This window comes from Benincasa hispida, chromosome 12 (assembly GCF_009727055.1).
Source record: "Benincasa hispida cultivar B227 chromosome 12, ASM972705v1, whole genome shotgun sequence".
Classification (NCBI taxonomy): Eukaryota; Viridiplantae; Streptophyta; class Magnoliopsida; order Cucurbitales; family Cucurbitaceae; genus Benincasa; species Benincasa hispida.
In genome coordinates, this window is record NC_052360.1 from 54,899,694 (window position 1) to 54,915,646 (window position 15,953).

The window sequence follows — 15,953 nt, forward strand, 5'->3', positions numbered from 1 at the left end:
TACAACCTATAGGTTTTACCCCATCAAGTTGATCCACAAGATCCTAGACTTGATTGAAGTACATGGACTCATCTCAAGATTCATGGCTTTTATCCATTCACCTTTGTCTATATCATTCATTGCCTGATTATAGGTCAATGGATCTTCGAAGTTATAATCTGGCACGGTGATTTGAGTTTCTGTTAAACCCAAATAGTGGGCAGGTTGGGTAATAACCCTCCCAGTACGTCGAGGCTCCCTCAACTGTTGAGATGAATGTACTTGACTAGATGAAGTAGCACAACAACCCTTGTTGAAGTGCTAGGATTTTCAACAACTCTTGTAGAAGTGTTAGAAGTTTTGTTGGAAAGCTCATTCAATACCATTATGCTTCTTGGTTTATGTTCACTAACACGGTCTTCCTCCAAGAAAGTAGCATTTGTCGATATAAATACTTTTTTATCTTTTGGATCATAAAAAAGACCACCTCTCGGTTTTTTTGAGTAGCCTACAAATAGGCATAACTTCAAACGTGGTTATAATTTATTTGGGTTAGCCACTAGCAAGTAGGTCGAACATCCCTAAATTTCAAGATGTCATAAACTACTTTTATGACCTCTCCATAGCTCAAAATGCGCTTCAGAAACACTTTTTTTATGGAACTTGGTTCAATAGATAGGTTGTATTCTCCTCTGTATAACCCCATAACGAGTTAGGTAGAGAAGCATAACTCATCATCGTCTGAACCATATCTAATAGGGTTTTGTTTCTTCTTTCTGATACACCATTTTGTTGAGTTGTACTAGGTGCTGAAAGTTGAGGTTTGATTCTATGTTCTATCAAATGGTTCTGGAATGTCATATCCATATTGATAACAACCCTTTCCATTGTCATTTGATTCCCAAAAAGAGCCACGAATCAAAAGAAAATTTACAAATACACCGAACTACTCTATTACTAAAAAATGTAGCAACAGTGATAAGTGCGGGGTTGAACCACAAAGAGGCCAAGAACTAAATCTCTCTTAAGCGGAATTTGACAATGAAAGCAGGAAAAGCAGGGTTTTGGTTTTTGGACAAATTGAAAACATGCAAGAAATTAAAATGCAAAGGGTAAATATAATTTAGGAATGAGGTTCATCTAATTTCAAAAGCAAGAGGGAGAATTTTAACAATTTCTATCATGGACCTCGATAATTAAACATGCGTTCGATTCTATGCATGCACAACTACCAAGTTGATGTGATTTAACTAGTCTTTACAAAGGCCAACAACTAATTAAATAAAAATCAATCAGGTTTCCTAATTGTCAATTAAGGTAAAAAAAAGCCAATACCCTAATTAAACTATATGCTCTTAATTCTATTGGGTTCTTAGTGATCATATAAAAGTAAAAGTCATATGCATGAAGAATGAGAATTCGATTGTGTGATTAACTGACTGGATAACCTTTTTCAATCAACCGACATATTCTTCGAATCTAGATTAAACGTGCATTACCAACACTCAAGTCCAGCCTATAAATCTAAGCATTCACATTCAATCTTTTGCTATAGGAGTGAATTTAGGCACAGAAGAACACAAAGAACATGCAGGCTTGAAATCAACTAGTTAAGACATGTGATTATGATAAATTCGTCAATCCACACATAAATGAAAATCTAAATTATAACAAGATTCAAAGAAAGCACGAAATTGAAGAACGTAAAATGCAATCAAATAAATCTCAAGAAAATTACATCGAACCTCTTACTCTAAAAAATTAGATGGATTTACTTCTTAATCCATAGACAAATAAAGAACGGTCATCCAATCCATCGATTACAACCCAAAATAAAACATAAAACTAACCTATTGATACTAAAAATACAAAGGGGAAAGAAGAAACTAGGTCTCTCCTCGACCTCCATGAATTTCAGCCTTCTTTTGACCTAAAAACCGAAAAGAGTATAGATAGAATTAGTCATAGCATTGCAACATTAGGGAGAGCATTACAATGCTCTCATCAATTCAGCCCTCAAGTATTAGGCATGCGTTGCAACAGTGTTGTGACTCTCCCTTGCGACATGCGTGCTGGTTATGCTTCCAGTTGCAAGTGACTCCAGCCAGTCTTTCGCCTTGTCCTGCACAGAAAAAGGAAACAATCTCAGTCTAATGGCATTAGAAGAGACTCCATTTATTTTTATCGTCCCACTAATTTGTAGGAAAGAGCGGATATGCTTATGTGGATCTTCATGTGGAGTTCCTCTGAAGGCGAGGTCCGTGCCATCTGAATGAGATCAGGTTTTAGCTCAAAATTATTGGCATTGATTGGGGCATCAGCAATGCCTGTCTAAGTTGTAGGAACAACTGGTTGAAAATAGTCTCTAATGGTTGTCACAACTCCCTCTAGATCTCCCATGATGTCGAAATCAACTCTCTTGTTCCTTCTTGCCTTTTTCAGAGTCCATTCAACTTCAGGATCACATGGAACAAGTTTAGCCTGTTAACTTCTTCGCATACAAGGATTCTCCAACCACTACAAAAAAACAAAACAACAAAAAGAAACAAAAACGCCCAAATTAAGCTCAACTCAATCTTAGTAATATTAAGTTTGGGAAAAAATTTTCTTACCAGTTCCCAGCAACGACGCCAAAAACTTGATGTGGTGCATAAGCGTACGCAATCAAAGTAATAAATCTCAAATAAGGTATCATCCTCAAGGACTGACGTGATAAAAATTTTCCTAAACTTAGCTATCACAATTCTTTGTCAATTTTATTCAAGCAACCAAAAAGATTAATTTTATCTATAACTATGACTAACGAAAACTCAATCACACACAAGAACAAATCTAGAGCAAAATGATTCTAGGGTGTTGTTCATTTAGGGAATACTGTATGACATGCAATTGATTAAAATTGATAGATTGAGGCTAGAAGTTCTAAAATCAGGAAATCCTCTCTCGCTAGAAGTTCTAAAATCAGGAAATCCTCTCTCGAACTCAAACCCTCCTAATAACTACCCATCGAGCCAAATCTCTTTTATCGCTTGAATAGTTAAAACATTAAGATCCTTCAATCACACCCCTTATTATTCTAAATTCATTCTCATGCAATTTTGAATAACGATATAAATTATTGAGTCCAAGGAATTAAACTCTCTCTCGAGTCATCTAATTAACTTAGGTTCATTCAATTAATGGTCTGTTAATCAAAAGCATTAAAAACAAATAATTTAGAAATCTGTTCAAAATCAATCAACTGTAAATTCAATATTCAAAGTAACATCTCCTAAAATCCACAAACACCCTAGAATAAAAGAAGTTAGCCACACATGATTTCGATAACAATATTCCACAAATAATCAATAATTAAAGCAAAAAGTAAATTAAACGTAGAAGAACGATCTCCCTTCAATAGGTATGAATCCCAATCACAATCTCCTTGACTCTAGCCACGAATCTCGTGTTATTCTTCCACAAAACAGCACAATCACGATCAATCTTCCCATCACGATCAGCCTAGAGATGATCTCAGGTCAACTTTCAATTGAAATCTTGAGTCTTCCACAAAAAACGACCAGAACTGCTCTATTTTGGCTCTTATATGGACTAAAATTGCTCAAAGTCAGCTCTGCCTCTCCTACCCTCTTTAACCTAGTGGCGCAACGTTCTATCTATAATATGCTTGCAGCGTTACAACGTTAGCATCATGTCAGCCGCACATATAGTTCGTAATGTTGCAATGCTGCAAGCAGCGTTGTGACACTGTTGTGTTTCCAGTTGGTCTCGGGTCTATAGTGTCAAGAAGCAGCTTTGCAATGCTTGGCCAACGCTGGCTCCTCTGAGTTGCTTTCCAAATTTGCTTCTTTTCTTGTTCTTGGGTCCTTGATTTCTTCGTAATTCCATAGTCAACCCGTAATTTCTCAAAATTGGAGTTTTGCCCTGGTTTTTTTTTTTTTTTTTTTTTTATCATTTTCACATAAACTACTCCTGATGCTTGGCTTCCTGAAATAACTCAATAAATCATATCAAACCAAACAAAAACTAGCAATAGTAGCTTTAAATTTGAATGTAATAAAAGCACTTTTTAAATGCTTTTCACGTGTGCACGCAGACGCTTGGCGTTCTGTTAGTCATCGCAGTGTTGCAACGCTAAAGGTAGCATTGTGACGTTACCCTGCATCCTTAGCTTCTGCCATTTAGCATTGTACAGGCATTGGAGCTATGCATGCATGAGTGTTACGATGCTCTAACAGGGGTAGTTTGGTCATTTCTACTCCTTTAAACCCCGAATGCTCAAATTACTTACAAATTTCTTTAAGTTAACTTCGTTTCTCACCAAATGGTTACTTCTACCTTTTGGTTGTTCGATACCTACAAAATAAGACGACTAACACATAAAATCCATTAGCGAGCCTAAATTAAGCAATGAATTATAACTCTTTTTTTAAAGCTATCTAACACCACCAACTGAATTCTTGCTCATCCCAAGTAAGGTAGAAACACGAATTCAAACAAAAATTTATTAAAAAATATCATGCTTGATCAAGTTGCAAAAGTTGTTACGCTAGTCTCAACAATCAAATAGGATGAAATCTGCAATCAACAATGAAATTCGATTACAATCAATCAAGGACGCACATTTTTAAGAATATTTCTAAATCTATTCATGCATGATTGAGCCTAGAGCCTTGCTAGTTAAACTTGCACGACTCGAAAAGGTTTTGTAAGATCCTCAATCTATTTTCCCCTATTCTGGCTCGATTATCAACTTCGGACATACCAAACTTGTAAAAAAAGAGAGTAACACTAAGACAAGGGTGCCTAAACTCACGTATATAGAACATAGAAGTAATTTATTTTACCTAAAGGGCTAGCTTTCACACTCAATCATCGGGAACCTAACCACTCTTTTCTCGTGGGGCCCTAACTAATTATGACAAACATAGCTCTTTTCACCTCTATCCATGCACACACACACACACACTTTTTTTTTTTGCAGGCAAGCTAGCAATTGCTTCATTTTTCTTCTTTTTTTTTATGAATTTTTTAAGTAACTAATTTTCTTTTCTTCCCTTTTTTTATTACTCACACTAAGCCTTATTTTATCCACTTTATCTAGATTTGCTCTAAAACAAGGGAGGTTACTCCTAAGTCAAAAGTGGACCTTTCAAGGTGACAATAGAAATATAAATCGGATAACCCAATTTTAAGCATGCAAGACTTTAATTTGCAAGAACAATGACTTAAAGATGCATGAGAGATAAGAAAAATTCTAAAAATGGGCTAAAAATCATGACCCCAAGCTAAAATTAAGCAAGTAAAGTTAAAATATACTACCCAACAAGAACAATGACTTTTATTCGAGCACATCGCTCAAGGACCCCAAGCTAAAATATACTACCCAACGAGTACCCCACCCCTAACTTAAAATGATACATTGTCCCCCATGTATCCCAAGTAAAGTTCAAATGTAAAAAGGAACAAGGGAATAGAAAACCTCCAAGGGAACAGAAAACCTCCCTTGATAGTGTTATCGAACACTGGGCGGTGGTTGGGCTTAATTCTCTTCAATTTTGGAGTCATCATCGAGGTAAGCACATAGAACGGAAATATCACCTGATCAGGGAGATTGTGCGTCGTAGTGATGTGATAGTCGAGCAGATCGCATCGGAGCATAACGTTGCTGATCCCTTTACAAAGGCCCTCACGACTAACGTGTTTAAGGGTCACCTGGAGAGTCTGGGTCTGCGGAACATGCGGCTTCTTGTCTAGGGCAAGTGGGAGATGATACTGGGGTATGCCCTAGTTTATTGTATATTGTACATTTTTATATTGTATTGTACATTAGTCTCCCGAGTCATTAGGTCAAGTAGGAGATAGTTGGGATTGGTGTCCTAATTCTCCGGAGTCTCGTTGTTTTGTAAAGATACACATTGTTCAAAGAATAAAATAAGTGTTATTTAATTCTGGCATTTACTCATATCCAAATAACAAAGCTCCTTGGTTATCTTATGTGAACTTAAGCATGTATATGTGATATACAAGTGGATCACGCCTTAAGTGATAACCTAAATCGATCTGTAGTATAAGGATTAAGGTGGGATACCTGATCATGGTGACACTAAGGATACAACCCACTTTGTAGAGGTTTTCAAGTGTTGTAAACTACTATAGATGTTTGATCCTGACCATTTATATGGAGACGTGGAGTGAGGGTGTCCTATACAAAGAGTTTGTATAAGACCTGGACTACGAGATGACTAGACTCTATATATAATGTTGTTGATACTATAGACTTACATCTCACCTAAACGACCATAGGTGACACGACCTCAATCCTGAATGTTTTGGAAACTTCTGCCTTTAAAGGCGGTCCTTTGATTAGTATGGGTGAGAGTGGCCAGATTGTTAACTCAACATGCCTACCTTTTTGGGGACTTATCTGATCTGGGAGCTGGAACTCAATCCACAAGATGGAATTCACTCTTTTCTCGAAGCAAGGATAAGTAGAGAGAGTTACTCCCTTAAGGGCTGATTCCGGGGCTTGAACATAGTGTCCACAACTTCTCTTTGGAAGAGAAGACTTTTTTCATAGTAGGACTATGACTTATGTTCATTAGAGGGATCAGTGGTACATAAGGAGACAGATGTTAACTCACATGGGTATAACGGTTATTGGCCCAACTGTACTTACGAGCGATCTATGAAGGGTTGCACACTGTTGATTGGTTAAGATGGACACATAATATATCTGTAATGAGGAGAGTTTAGCTGTCGATCTTTAGTGGAGTGCCTGGCAATTAATGGACGGTGGATCCCCCGACTAAAGAGTTTAGTCAGTTATTCACGTATAGTTGGAGCTTCGGATCTACAGGTCCATGAGGTCCCCTTGGTTAGCTTGGATCCTGTGAGATTCAGTTCTTGGTGTTGATTTTGAAATGTTCAAATTGACAAGAGGTATTTTGATTATATATGATACATCTAGTGGAGGATTGATGTAAATGAGATTTACATTAGGTATTATGGAATAGAAAAAGAACTATGGTTTATATGTTTCATGAGATGAAATATTAAAACTATAGGTTATAAATATAGTATTGATAAGTTGGTTATCATTTATGTTTATAATAATATTAATTATTAGATAATTAATATTTTTTCTTTTAAATAACCAAAGTAGTGGGTGGTTATTGGATCATGGTAACCGTGAGTTTAAAAGGAAAGTGGTTTCCTATTTTGAAAAGATTTTTTTAAAAAAAAAGTTTGGAAAAGATTTTGAGTTTTCTCTCCGGCGAAAAAGAAACTCACGAAGTCGACAAGTAAATATAGATTTACTAAACGACGGTTGGGCGAGCTAAACGATCGTGCAGGTTCGAGCTAAATGATCGTGCAGTGTTTATTAAACGATCGCATAGCTTTGCTAAACGATCGCTGGCCTAAGGTAAACGATCGTGTCGAGTCTGTACGCGATAGACCGAGCTAAACGATCGCATAGCTTTTGCTAGACGATCGTATAGCTTTATCTAAATGATTGGGCATCGACCTATACGATAGGTCTCAGCCATCTCCCACTTGCCCAGTCATGTACACGATCTGTGTTTCCTCCGTTCGTCTGCCTCATACCAAGTCTGGACAAAACCCACCCTCTGGATTCTCACATCGAGAATACCAAGATCGCCTTGTTGGTGGTGTCAGACACAACTTGATATCGTCGAGGTTTTTTGGAGGCCGTTCGTGGTGTTGTGGAGGCCATTTGCTGTTGCGGAGGAGTTCGTGTTGCAGAGGAGATTGTGACCGAGGAAATCGTTGAGGATGAGCGCGAAGAGTTCGTGTTGTGTTCGTGCGGTGTTGCGATTATGTAGGTCGAGCGCTCGTGGTTGTTGTTGTTCGATCAGAGTGAACATCGGAGCGTGGAGACGCTTCTGCCTATGTGTGTAGAGTTTTACTCTCTGTTCCTTTGTATTTTACATGCTGTAATTTCTGTATGAAATGCATAACCGTTTGTTTGAAGTCGACTGTAAATGATTTGTTGATCCATGATTATAATTTAGAATAGTCTTGGTCCACTGCTCATGGAAATCTAGATTCCGATTTCCTTCAGAATAAGGTTACAATTGAATACATGAAGTGAAAGAAGTAAAAAGAGACCTGGAGAGATTACATAATGACGAAGAGAGATATTAGAGAGCTCAGACTAGAGAAGACTTGCTTCTTTGGGAAAAGCGTAACACCAAAAGTTTCCATCAAATAGTCTCGTTTCGAAAGAAAAAGAATGCAATCAAAGGTTTGTTGCATGACAAAAGAGATTGGGTGGAGAGAGAGGATAACATTAGGCCCTTGGCTACAAGCTATATTTTAAGATCTTGTTCTCTACATCTAATCCTAGGAGAGATGATATTGGAAAGATCATATATTGTATCTCCAAACGGGTGTTAGATGCTCAAAATAGGGATCTAACTAGAGAGTTTACTCTCTCTAAGGTGGAAAGAACTCTTAAAGACATGAATTCTACAAAAGCACCGGGGCCTAATGGGGTGTAAGTCAATTTGTACCAAAAGTACTGGGACATTGTGAGTGAGGACACTGTGGCAATTTTTTTTAATGTTCTAAATGGTTATCGAGACACTAGAGAAATAAGGAAATAACTCACACATTTATTTCTCTCATCCTCAAAACACATTCTCCTAGGAAGATGTATACTTTTAGACTTATTAGCCTATGTAATGCAATTTATGAGCTAGTATCAAAGACTTTAGCTAATAAATTGAAATGAATTCTTAAGGATATTATTCATCATTCACAATCAACATTTTTTTCCTAGTCGACTTATCTCAGATAACGCTCTGATATTAGTGCTTTTGTTAGATCAATAATAGAAGGAAAGTGAAACTGGGTTGGGTGGCTTTAAAGTAAGATATTAGTAAAGCTTGTGACAAAGTTGAATAAGTCTACTTCAGGAAGGTGATGCACACATTGGGTTTTGATTGTTGGTAGATTAATCTGGTTGTGAGTTGCATGGAATTTGTAAGTTTATCAGTCCTTGTCAATGGTTCCCCCATGGAGTTCTTCACGCCTTCGAGAGCCCTTCGCCAAGGCGACCCACTCTCTCCTTACTTGTTTCTACTATGTACAGTGAAGGATTGTATCAACAGTAGCGGAAGCACAAGGATCATCTAAGCACTCAAATTCACTAATTTTGGCATAATATAAAGCATGCTTTTGTAGAAACAAATGAGTTTCAAGACATACATCTTGTAGAACTTTTTCAAAGCTCATTCACCAGCTGCTATCTTCTCCAAATCTTGTTGTAGACCACCTCAAGATATTCTCCACTATTATCTTGGTGCTCTAGATTAAGTTATAGGACTCAAAACAAGCTTGAATCAAGGGTAGAAGGAGAAATGCTCACTGCAGAAAATCAGCTGAAGAACTCTTTCTTCAAATAAAATTTTCTCTCAAAATCTCTATATATTGCATGCCCAACTTTCACTTCAATCTCTTCATTATATTGGAGATCAACATGCAAAGAAAAGAGTTACATGAGTTGCAGCTCATGCTTGGGGAAGACAAGGCAAAGATAATGCCATTTGAGTGAGCTATTTGGTGATGGATAATGGAAAAACCTCTTTTTCCATTTTATGTGTTTTGTTTTTTTATTTTATCATAAAATCAAAAATTTGATTTAAAAAATCTATTTTATTTTTAAAATGAAAAAATTAATTAATTTCATAAATTAATTATTAAATAAAACTTAATTAATTTAATATCAAATATTAAATTAATTTTAACACATATCCATCTTTATATATTTAAATCATATTNAAATCATATTTAAATATATAAATTCTCCTATTCCATTTAATTCTAAAATTAAACATATAATTATATCTCATATAATTACTAATTCCCTTAATTCTAATTTGAACGTTTCAAATTAACTTATCACGCTATTCTAGAGCTAGTTCGTTATGAGCTAATAGGGGGATCTCGCGAACCTATAGATCATGGGCTCCAACGATTCGAGATTAATTGGCTAAACTCATTAGACCAAATTAATCCCCATTCGTTAACTAATAGGTCACTCCACTAAAGCTCATAGTTGCACTTCTCTCACTATAGATATATTATGTCCACATGATTTAACCATAATCAGCAAGTCAACCTTTCACAGGTTGTTGTAATAACGACTGGCTCAAATATCTATTTTACCCCCGAGATTACGTCTTATTCCTCAAATCCCTACTGATCCTCTAATGAACAACTGATTTGTGATCCAATCACTAAACCAAACTCTTTCAGCCCAGTGAGAGAGTGGAGCCCCTTGTTCAACACCTAGATTCAGTACTTGAAAGAACAACCTTTCTCCTATCCCTAAATCGGATAGGCGTGAACTCTGTCTTACACTCTATGTCCCTAGCTATATATCCGGTCTTACCCCTGAAATAGGAGTCTTATTGAGCCGACCCTGTTGAGCCAACCCTCAACTATTAAAATCTAAGGGCAATCCCAAATAAACAGGAGTTCATAGTTAGCTCAGGATTAAGACCGAGTTACCTAGGTCATCTAGGTGAAATAGTCAGTCTTAAACAGTAAACAACGTTATAAAGTAATAGTGACTTATTTCTTGGTCCTGATTTTATGCAAACTCATTGTATAGGACGCCCCACTCCTCATGTCATAACATGTATGAATTAGGATCACATCGTATGTAACACTTTACAATTTTATGTAACAATTAGAAAGTAGGCCGCATCCAATGGTGTTCCCAGAATAAGGTACCTAACCTCATTCATGTACGATAGATCATTTTGACTATTTACTCGAACCCGATCCACTCTTATGTCTCCACATAAAGTTCAAGTACTCATACAATAGTCATGGGTCTTAGTTTATTGAATTTAGACTTTCATACAATTTATGAAATCAATAACAAGTATATTGATTATAGAAGATGTTTATTATTTTACAAACTGCGAGTTTTTAGGACATAAAACCTACTCCCACTTGGAATCAAACTCTAGTGGATTAATAATAACAAATGTATACAATGTTGAGTTTACATGAAGAGAATAAAATGTAAAAATACAATAAACTAGGGCATTACAATGCCCACAAATTCTCCCACTTGCCCTAGTGATACAAAACTCATAGACCTAGTCCTACTAAGTGACCCTCGAACAGTTTAACCGAGAGGGCCTTCGTAAATGGATCAGCTAAGTTGTCTTGGAAAGCAATCTGAGTGACAATGACGTCTCCTCTGTGTACAATCTCTTGATGAGATGGTACTTCCATTCGATATGCTTTCCCCTTTTATGGCTTCATGGTTCCTTTGAATTTGCAACTGCTCCATTATTGTCACAATAGAGAGTGACAGGCAGGTGCATATTAGGAACTACTTCCAGATCTGTCAATAACTTTCTGAGCCATACTGCTTCTTTTGCTGCTTTGCTTGTAGCTACATACTCAGCTTCCATTGTGGATTCCCCAATACAACTCTGTTTGATGCTTCTGCACACAATTGCCCCTGCATTAAGAGTGAATACTGACCTCGAAGTTGATTTTCTTGAACCAATATCGGTCTGAAAGTGAGAATCAGTGTATCCACTAAGGATCAAATCCTTAGGACCATACACGAGCATATAATCTCTCGTTCTTCGAAGATACTTAAGAATATTTTTAACAGCAGTCCAATGGTCATGACTAGGATTAGACTAAAATCTGTTGACAATTCCTACGGCATAGCATATATCAGGACGAGTACACAACATTGCATACATCAAACTCCCAACTCCAGATACATATGGAATTCGATTCATCTTCTCAACTTCTTGAGGTGTCTTAGAACTCTATTCCTTCGACAAGTGTATTCCATGCCTGAAAGGTAAAAATCCTTTCTTGGAATTTTACATTTTATACCTAGACAACATCTTATCTATATAAGATGCTTGGGATAATGTCAATGTTCTGTTCTTGCGATTTCGAACTATTTGGATTCCAAGAACATACTGTGTTTCTCCAAAATCTTTCATTTGAAATTGTGAAGCCAGCCAACTCTTAACGTCAGCTAGATATTCTACCTCATTCTCAATTAGTAGAATATCATCAACATACAACACTAGAAAAGCAACAGTTTTGCTGATGATCTTCTTGTATACACAGGGTTCGTCAACATTTTGTTCAAAATCATAAGATTTGATCGCAGCATAAAATCTCATATTCCAGGATCTAGAAGCTTGTTTTAATCTATAAATGGATCGATTTAGCTTGCAAACTTTTTGCTCTTGACCCTGCTGTATAAACCCTTCTGGTTGAGACATATAGATACTCTTTTCAAGATACCCATTCAGAAAAACTGTCTTGACATCCATTTTCCATATTTCATAATCATAAAATGTGACTATGGACAAGAGTATTCTAATAGACTTTATCATGGCAACTGAAGAGAAGGTTTCTTCAAAATCTAACCCCTCTTTTTGGGTAAACCCTTTTGCCACAAGTCTAGCTTTGTAGGTTTGTACCTTACCAACTTGGTCTCGTTTTCTCTTGTAGATCCATTTGCAAATGATGGGTTTTACTCCTTCAGGTTGATCTACAAGATCCCAGACGGAATTGAAATACATAGATTCCATTTCAAGGTCCATGGCTTTAATCCATTGGTTTTTGTCCACATCGTTCATTGCTTGATTAAAAGAAAATGGATCTCTAAACCATCATCTGGTATGATGACTTGAGTTTCAGTTAAACCCATGTATCGGTTAAGTTATTGCACAACCCTCCCACTACGACGAGGCATTCTCAACTCTTGAGAAGGATGTGAAGTATCAGTTTCATTAATACCTCTTGTTAATGGACCTACTCGATCAACAACTCTTGTTGATACATTTGTCGTTTCTCTGAACATTTCTTCTATTACTAGCTTACTGTGAGGTTGATGGTTCTTTATATAATCTTCCACAAGGAAAATTGCATTTGTCGACACAAATACCTTATCTTCCTGAGGATCATAAAAGAGACCACCTTTTGTTTCTTTTGGGTAGCCTACAAATAGGCATATTTTTTAATGGTGTTCTAATTTTTTTAGGATTTTGCACTAACACATGTGCCAGACAACCCCAAATTCTAAAGTGATATAAATTTCCTTTATGTCCTCTCCAGAGCTCGTAAGGTGTTTCAAAAACACTTTTTGAGGGAACCATGTTCAAAATATACCCCGCAGTCCCAACTGTGTGTCCCAAAAAGAATTTGGTAACTGAGCGTAACTCTTCATGGAACGAACCATGTCCAACAAGATTCTGTTTCTTCTCTTTGCCACACCGTTCTACTGAGGTGTGTTGGGGCTGTAAGTTGAGACTGAATTCCATGTTATATCAAATAGTTTTGGAATTCTATGTCCATATACTCACCACCTTGATCCGATCGAAGTGTTTTAATCTTTTTACCTAATTGGTTCTCAACCTCAGCCAATACTCTTTGAACTTTTCAAAAGTTTCAGACTTTTGGTGCAATAGGTAAACATGCCCATACCTACAATAATCATCTATAAAACTGATGAAAAATTCATACCCTCATCATGTTCTAACATTTAGAGGCCCACAAAGGTCTGAGTGAATCAGCTCTAGGGGTTCTTTGGCTCTAAGACCTTTTCCAGAAAAAGATCTTTTTGTCATTTTACCCTCGAGACAGGACTCACAAGGTGGTAATGAACTGTCTTTCAACTTGTTTAAAAGACCGTTCTTAACCAATCTCTAAATCCTGTTGAGATTTATATGACCCAGTCTCAAGTGCCAAAGATAGGCATTTGGAGAAATCTTCCTCTTCTTATGAGCCCCAATAGTTTTAAACATCTCTATGTTCAAGACAGCTTTGACCTCAATTGGTTTTAACATGTACAAGTTATTTTCTAATTTTGTAAAGCAAATCTGTTTATTTCCCATATTGATGAACACTTCACCATTTTCGGAATAATCTTTATAATTTTGTTCTAGTAAACAAGTGACAAATATTAGATTCCTTTTCATAGAAGGAATATAATATACATTTTTCAAATAAATGTACTTATCTCCTATAAATAACTTCATATCTCCCACTACTTTGGCTAAAACAATCTCCCTGGTCCCTACCTTAAAAATTGTTTCACCTTCTGTCAACTGTCTCCAGGAACTTGTTTCCTGTGAGATATTACATACATGATAAGCGGCACCTGAATCAATTATCTAGATTTTATCGTTTTCCACTAAACATACTTCGATAACAAGTAAATCGTATTTATATTGTTGTTCGAATTCAACATTCTCATCTACATAATTCATAATTTTAGATGAGTTGGGAGATAGAGGACAATCCTCTATTAAAACTTTATTGGTGTAATAAACCGCTAGTAATTTGTTTGTTGATTTGATTTTACTGTTATGTACATCGGGCGCGAGTATTATAGAAGAATTCGACATGCTGATTCAAACAAATTCTAATTAGCAAATTGTAACTAAATCCAAAATCAAGTTTTAGCAAAAAGTAATAATGCACCCATAACTATTATTTATTTGCAACAATATTTTAGTGAGTCAGAATATATGCTACCAAGGGGCAGTCATATACTCCTTCGTTAAAACAAAAATTTTTGACCAAACACTATCTCTGGAATAACTCGTATTCCTATAGTCATTTAATTATTGTTTTCGGTCAAGATCTTTACTAACAACTTAGTAATTGAGTAAGTGTGACTCGCCATTTTTAGATCTTATAGGACGGTATGAATTTACCTCCAAAGTAGAAGACAACATCCAAGATTGAACTATAAGACCCTATTCATTTTTTTGAAGCATGTGTTGTTCCGAATCCTATGTTACAACTCTTCGAGGGGATAGCCGTCGCTAAACGACTAGTAAAGGGCCGCCTAAAGCAAACCAGCAGGCGCAACATAGGAATCTCACGGTTCAGGCTAATGGAGGAGACCATAGGATATATTGACACATATCCTTCACCCACTTACTATGAACTACTTCCTCCATTTATCTTGATATTGACTCATACAAAACACTCTCCAAAGGGAGGTCACTCCCAGGGTGACACGAAGCATCATATGAATCTCATGGTGTAAACTATGTGGAGACGTGGTAGTTGAAATCTATTTATCGTATAATAGATTTATATTTAAACAACTTTCTCTTATTCACTGAAATCTAGATTTAAGCTAAAAAATACTTTCCGAATGGAGGTCACTTCCAGGGTGACATGAAGTACCGTTTAAATCTGGATTGTGAACTCTTAGAGACATGAGAGCTAAAGATAATGTATCAATCTCCCACTAAAGTTTTATAATAACTCTATCATATAGAAGTTATTAAACCACCACTGAAGTGTTTTATTTGGGTAGATTTATACTTAGGTTCTTTTCGGCTAATAAAACAACCCTAAGTCTATGTGGTTTATCCAAGTATAACTCTTATAAATGGATTTTAACCTACGATGTCTAGGTGATAAACCATTTTATTACCTCACATCACTCACGTATGCTCATAAAACCGGTTACCAACGCTCAATTATTCGGCCATAATCCCCAGGTAGGAGGTGTTTCGTAAACCGTCAACTTAAGTACCCATAATCTTAGATAGGATTATATACCAGTTGAGTTTGCAACCTAGGTTTTATAAGTTTTAACAATTAAAATAGGTGGTCAACCTACGTGAGCATGCAACTGTTGTTTATGGATTTTAAATGTCTAACCCAATTTTATAGCAACTTATAAAACTTTAAACATGCTATTCATCCATAACATACATAAGGCATTCAACATTTAATATAACATTTATATTAAATACAAGAAATCTTAACATGCATACTATATATTATACAATTATAACATACTTTCAATGCATGTAACATACTTCCTATGGTGGGATTTTAAATCTAAATGGCATACTATATGCACATACAAGATTTATTTAATTATAACATACATAAAATGCATAAATAATTAAACACGGACTGAT